The sequence below is a fragment of the Macadamia integrifolia genome, chromosome 5, assembly GCF_013358625.1.
Source record: "Macadamia integrifolia cultivar HAES 741 chromosome 5, SCU_Mint_v3, whole genome shotgun sequence".
Classification (NCBI taxonomy): Eukaryota; Viridiplantae; Streptophyta; class Magnoliopsida; order Proteales; family Proteaceae; genus Macadamia; species Macadamia integrifolia.
Genome location: NC_056561.1, coordinates 41552608 through 41559056, shown reverse-complemented (window position 1 = coordinate 41559056; position 6449 = coordinate 41552608). Strand labels below are relative to the sequence as shown.

The window sequence follows — 6449 nt, the reverse complement described above, 5'->3', positions numbered from 1 at the left end:
AAGAATATGTATATGGTAAAGAGGACAACAAAGTAAGATCAGAAATTATATAACACCTTACGGGAAAATTCCTTAGAAAATTCCTTGGAAAATTATATAACACCTTACGGAACAATGGGCTGGGAGAAAGCTTGTTCAAGTAGATCTTATGACATTTGTTCTTTCTGAATCAGGATGGGGTTTGTATGTAATTTGGCAATGAGAGAGATTCACTAATCAAGTGACAGGGGAATGCACCAATTAGGTGTGTTGAAATGGTATCATATAAAAAGGGAATGTGAGGTTATTTCATATGAGAGAAATAGATACAGAGATTATCAATGTACCTGGCTTGGCAGCTTATCAGAGAACATCTCATTAGTAATACATATCTTTATGGGTACAGGATTCCACATGCCACTGATTTCGGAGGAATCTCTCATCTCACACCCATCATGGTGTGGGAAATGATTTTATCAACAAGAGGGCCAACATGAATAAGGAGAGAATGTGTCAATGTGGGTCTCACATGATCAGAGTGTGAGCATGAGAGACACTATCGGTATAGGAATACTTTTTATAGTTTCGTGATATTGTCAGATGACTTTTGATAAGCAGAAAATTGGATTTTGGATAATCAAGTAATTTGCCTAATTATCAATGAAAATGAAAGGACAAAGTTTTCTGGCCAAGACCTGCCCATGCACCATAGACATAGGGGCATGAAATGACCGTTATACCCCTCTTGGGGGGCCGTGCCTGTCTAGGCAGATTGTTGCTTGTGGATAAAAAACATTTGATTCGGAACTACTCCTAAATCAGTTCTGATATAATAATTTCTTACTTTATCCTTTCTAGTTTTACCATTCATTCATCTCAACATCCTAACATTTGCCACACTGAATATATACACATTATGCTTCTTAACTATCCAATACTTCACACCATGTATTATAGTTGGTTATATAATTGTCTTATAATAATTTCTACTAAATTTTAAGGGAATATAATGATCACATTATACTCAAAATGCACCTCTTTACTTCATTCATCTTATTTTATTTCTTTATATAATATCATTGTTTACAATCTACATCACTTTCTTTAGTGGAAAAATTACCAAATTGCCCAGAATCATGTTTTAATTTACAAAATTACCCACATCATGTTTGTGTTCACGGAATTACACAAATTGAGTTTTGGTATTACAAAAATACCCAAAACAGTTAAAAGTGTCTCACCTTCATTTTTCTATAATTTTTGACATTTTTACCTCTACCGTTGGGAACGCGGTATGTTGTGTCTCCATGCAAATACAAATCTCTCTCTCTCTCTATCTCACAAGGATTTTGTTGGATAATGAAACAACTTGAGGGAGACAGAGTTTGGGAGATTCACACACAGACGAGAGAGGGTTCTACGGATTTAAAAAAAAAAAAGGCATCAAGCATATGCCACGCAAAGAGAACCCTAACGAGTGTTGGATTCTGCAAATCCGGCATTAAGAACCCTAGGTATGGCTCTCAGTTCTTTGAAAAAAATAGGCAAAGAGAAAAGTGAAGACCCGACACCGGGCATGGCTCTTTGCAAATCCGGCATAGAAAGCGTCGGATTTAACAATAAATACTCAAAACAATTCTCCAAAGAGACAGTGTCTAACGAACCGATGTTTGACATTGGTCATCTCTACAAATCCAGCAATGAATGTTGGATTCAATAGAAACCAACCAAACCACCCCACCCCCCAAAAAAAAAAGAATTAGAAGAACAGAGTTGTAATGACGAACCAACATCGGACACCGATCTCTTTTCAAATCCAACATTAAGCATCGGAGGTGTCCATCTCCGGAAACCCTCATTGAGCATCCGATTTGTATTCCGCTTCGTTTTGGTCTTCTTCATAGGTTTGATTTTGCTGCTATTGTTGCTGCGGCGGTACACTCATCTCTTCCTGCATCTCTCTTCCTTTTCCTTCCCAAAGACGTCTTCGTTTTGGTCGTCTTCCATTTCACTGCTAGTCTTGCTACACTCAAACTAATCTACTCTTGGATCTATTCCTTAGTTTTTTGTCTTCAAGTTCTGTCTGCCGTCACTTCCGGCAATGGGGTTGCTTTCCAGTGCTATGGTGATCGGACAGGTAGAGGAAAACCAGGGTTAAAATTGTCAAAAAATGAAGGTGAGACACTGTTTTAGGTATTTTTGAAATACCTAACTCAATTTGAGTAATTCAGTGAACATAAACATGATGTGGTTAATTTTGTAAATTAAAACCTGATTTTGTGTAATCAAATAATTTTTCCTTATTTATTTATGATTGAACCCAAACTTCATACCATTTCTCTTCTTAAAACCTCCTATTTATGATTCTTAATTAAAATTTTTCATACGGTAAATTAATGCTCGGGCACCACGGGAAATTCGTTGGAGTGGATCCCAATCCCATGGGAAAGTGAAACCCACCCTCTCCAAAGATTTAATATATCTACACCGTTATGTTTTTTCGGTAGAATATATCTATACGTTGAATTGGCATAGTGATGGATGGTGATGCTCATTTTTGTTTGCATCGAAGGGTAAATACCATCAGAACACCTCAATTAGAGGGGCCACTTTAATATAAATATGATTGTCAGAGTGACCCCACCTTTCCGTGCTTCAGATAAATCTGAAGTGGACCCAGACCAATTGATGAGCATCGAGCATTAATAGACTCTCTCTCTCTCTCTCTCTCTCTCTCTCTCTCTCAGTTTACGGTTGGAGAATTTTTTTTTTTTTAAATCCAAGGATTTCGATAATTAAAATTTTAACATAAGATGAATTGCCATATGACAAATATAAATAGGTGATTTTGTCATGTGTGACAATATGACATTTTTTCAAAGGTTGAATTACCATACGACAATACTCTTGAGTACTTACGTTGGGCATTGCTTTGGTAAAATGGCATTACAAATCGTTCTCTAAGTTAGTTTGATTATTTTGAAAGGGATTTTCTTGTTTACATCATTGAATGCGTTATATAAATTTTTATTTTACTTTTCTATCTTTTTATATAACATTTTTATCAAAAAATCCTTTTATATAACACAATATTATTCAACGAAAATAAATATTAAATACTTTTATTTTACATGTGTATTCGAAAAATATGTATGACAATAATCAATTTTGATAATAACATACTGATAATCTACTTTCAAAATTATTTTAGAAAATCCTTTTATATCGTTAATACAAAAACTTTTGAAACTAAAATAAAAGGATAAATTTTAAAAAACGTGTTGTCTACTCTACAAGCAGAGGACGTAACCAATGCGCTATGCATTGAATTCACCACCTACTCACATTAATAGTGCATTGATATGGAAACAAAATGGACATAGTCAAAAGTTTTACTCTCCTTGAAAAGTTTTACTTTCCTTGAGACCTATTTATCCAAGAAAAGAAAGGGGAGGGGGAGGAAGGAGGGGACATGTGTCATCACCTAAACAAATGGATAGGCAACCCATAATCCAAAAATAATTTCACGCATTATAATTAACAGGACTACCTAAATGACACATCTACGGTATATAGATGCATTTAGATCATTATACTTTGTTATGATTGTCCCTTTTTTATTCCTATAAGCTATCACCTTAACTTGACACTTTTAGGTGATGGCAACTATCTCAATGCTTACCATTTAGAGTGCACGGAGAAACATTTATGAAAACAAAATGGACATATATCACGAAAAAATCCTCTGCCACCGATGCAACGGTGCGGTGAGCATCAGACGGCCGAGACAACATCGGCATATGAGTTGATATTCTGTACTTTATAATTAATGAGTGTCTAAATGATACCTCTATAAGTGTATTTGAAATTTGACATTTTTTGCTTCTAATTATTATTATTTTTTTTTCCTTATTCTCAAAAGTTTTTTAAATTATAAATAAAAATAATTTTAAAAAAAATTATTATTATTTTATCATCAAAATCTGTCATTGTCTAATCCATTTTTCGGATAGACATATGACATGATAGGAATTTTGTTTTGAATAAAAAATGATAAGGTTTATCTTGAATAAAAATTAAAATATTATATTAAAAAATAAAAAATAAAAAATATATATATTTGACAGCTTATGGGATGTCAATAAAAAAAAAAAAAAAATCCAATGCCTAAAAAGTTGATTGACAACATATTTATAACTATTCTTTATCTTATTTGCTCTAAATCATATGGTTGGAGTCTCCCGCGAAACAATAAACAATTCACAATTCAATATTCAGTAACCCTTACAATTCAATAACCAATAACCCTCAACAGCCCTTAAATTCATTTTATATAGATTAATTAATAATAGTTACCAAAACCGTTGACTGTTACTTATGAAGGTTCTGGTTTTATGAAGTCTGTTTTCAAATTCCAGCGATCTGTGGATTAGAAAATTGGTCTTGTCTCTCTCTCAAGTCTGACTGTGAGGAGTGGAGAAGATTCCCCATTCCCTATTATTTTTTTACGATTCCCTACTACAAACTTGAACCTTGAACCCTCCGTCCATGTGAGCCGTCAACAGAGGCACAAACACGGGCTGATCCGGTCCAACCGGTCTCAACCGGAATCGCCTCAGTATAGAAGCAACCACGTACTTCATCAATCCTTGAAAAGCACACCCTGGGTCCTGCTTGGAACACTGGGAACTTGAAGGGAGATACCATCTTAGACCCATCACCTTCGTGGTCGAGCCACAGGTCCGGTCTGCAATCCAACCGATCTTTTCCCCACAACACTTCCATCCTCCCCATTCCGTAGGGAAAGTACGTCACCCGGTCTCCTCTGCGGACGGCCGTGCCGTCTGGTAACGTATCATGTACTACCGCATGCTTAGAGTCCCATGCCACGGGTGGATAGAGCCTCATGGACTCGCACAAGCACGCGCTTAGATATCGCATCTTCTTAAGCTCCTCGTAACCCAACTAACGGTACTCTCCTCCCTTGATTACCATCTCCACTTCGTTGATCACCTCTTCCTCCACGTCGGAGTGGCGGGAAAGCAACCAGAAAAGCCACGTCATTGCCGCCGACGTGGTTTCTTTTCCGGCCATGATGCAGTTAATGATCATGCCTCTGATCACCTCATCATCGTGACCACCACTTATTAACCGCGACAAGAGATCTGCACCGTTCACATCCTTCTTCCTCTTGTCACAGATGATCTCTTCGATTGACACGTGTATCTGTTGGATGACTTCTCTGAGTTTCCGCTCGGAGCCAATGTGTAATGCTCGTTTGATTTTCCACACAGCGAACACAGGCGCCGCCCCACGCCCTGCGCTTATCTCCGATGCAACGTCGAACGCTCTTGCGAACTTCGGCGGTGGCGCCGCCTCTTTCACGTCGAGGAAGCATGGGTCGTGCCCCAAGGAGAGATTGCACACAGTGTCGAAAGCGAACCTCCCTAACAGCTCCTGTAGATCAATAACTCGGCACGTGTCCGCTGCTAATTGGAGTATGGGCAACAACCTCTTCTCCAGTTCTTCTTGAACTGTCTTCACGAGTAACTCTCTCAAGGACCTGGTGGTGAATTCATGGCTTGCTATCTTGCGCTGGGAGTACCAAAGCTCACCATCCACATTGAATATGCCACGGCCGAGAAAGTCCCCAAGAATTTCAGTAAAGGGCTTTCCTTTGGGGAAGTTGGAAAAGTTGGTCTTAAGAATGTACTCTACGTTTTCTGGGTTTGCCGTAATAATGGTCCGCCGGCCACCTAACCGGTGCAACACGATCGTCTGGGTTGGAGACTCTGCGAGGAAATGGGTGAACCAGTCTAAGAGACAGGTTCGGTTCTTGTAGAAGGAGATCAAGCACCCGATTCGAGTGTTTATCTGGAGCTTATAATTATAATATAAGAACAAACGGGATAAGATGATGAAAGCTGATAGTGACAAAAGCATAATCATCAGATGTGGAGTGAGGAGAGAAGATGATGACGACATATCCATCTTAAGGCTCTCTAGAAAATGATGAGATTGGAGTGGAAGGATAAAAAATATTGGTGTTTCAATTCCCTTGGCTTTATAATTGGTGCTTCATATGATCATAGTAGCAGATATAGAAGTAGATTTGGGTATCCATCAATGGAGAGGTGGTGCCACAGATGAAAACCTGACAAAGATTATGTGGGATTTGATCAGCGATGAAAATCCTCCAGTTTTTTCATCCTTGTTTTTCCTTGTTTTGTTACCTGCAAAACACGACACGTGGACAATTTTAAGATCAACGGTCAAGGTTGGGTGAGGATTATTACATCTGGTGCGTTGGTCTTAAAGTTGTCCACGTATCGTATTCTGCAGGTAGTAAAACAAGGAAAAACATGGATGAGAAAAACAGAGGATTATTTTCCTCTTATCAATGGCGATATCCCAGTTCTCTCTCTCTCTCTCTCTCTCTCTCTCTCTCTCTCTCTCTCTCTCTCTCAGAG

The 6449-nt window shown here is 38.1% G+C and overlaps 1 protein-coding gene and 1 pseudogene across 4 annotated transcripts in view; one reads left to right on the top strand and one right to left on the bottom strand.

Annotated features, from left to right (window-relative positions):
- LOC122077821 (sulfite oxidase-like) overlaps positions 1 to 6449 on the top strand; it is a 77857-nt gene that overhangs the window by 9805 nt on the left and 61603 nt on the right. The window lies entirely within an intron of this gene.
- On the bottom strand, positions 4303 to 5970 carry LOC122079516 (annotated as a pseudogene).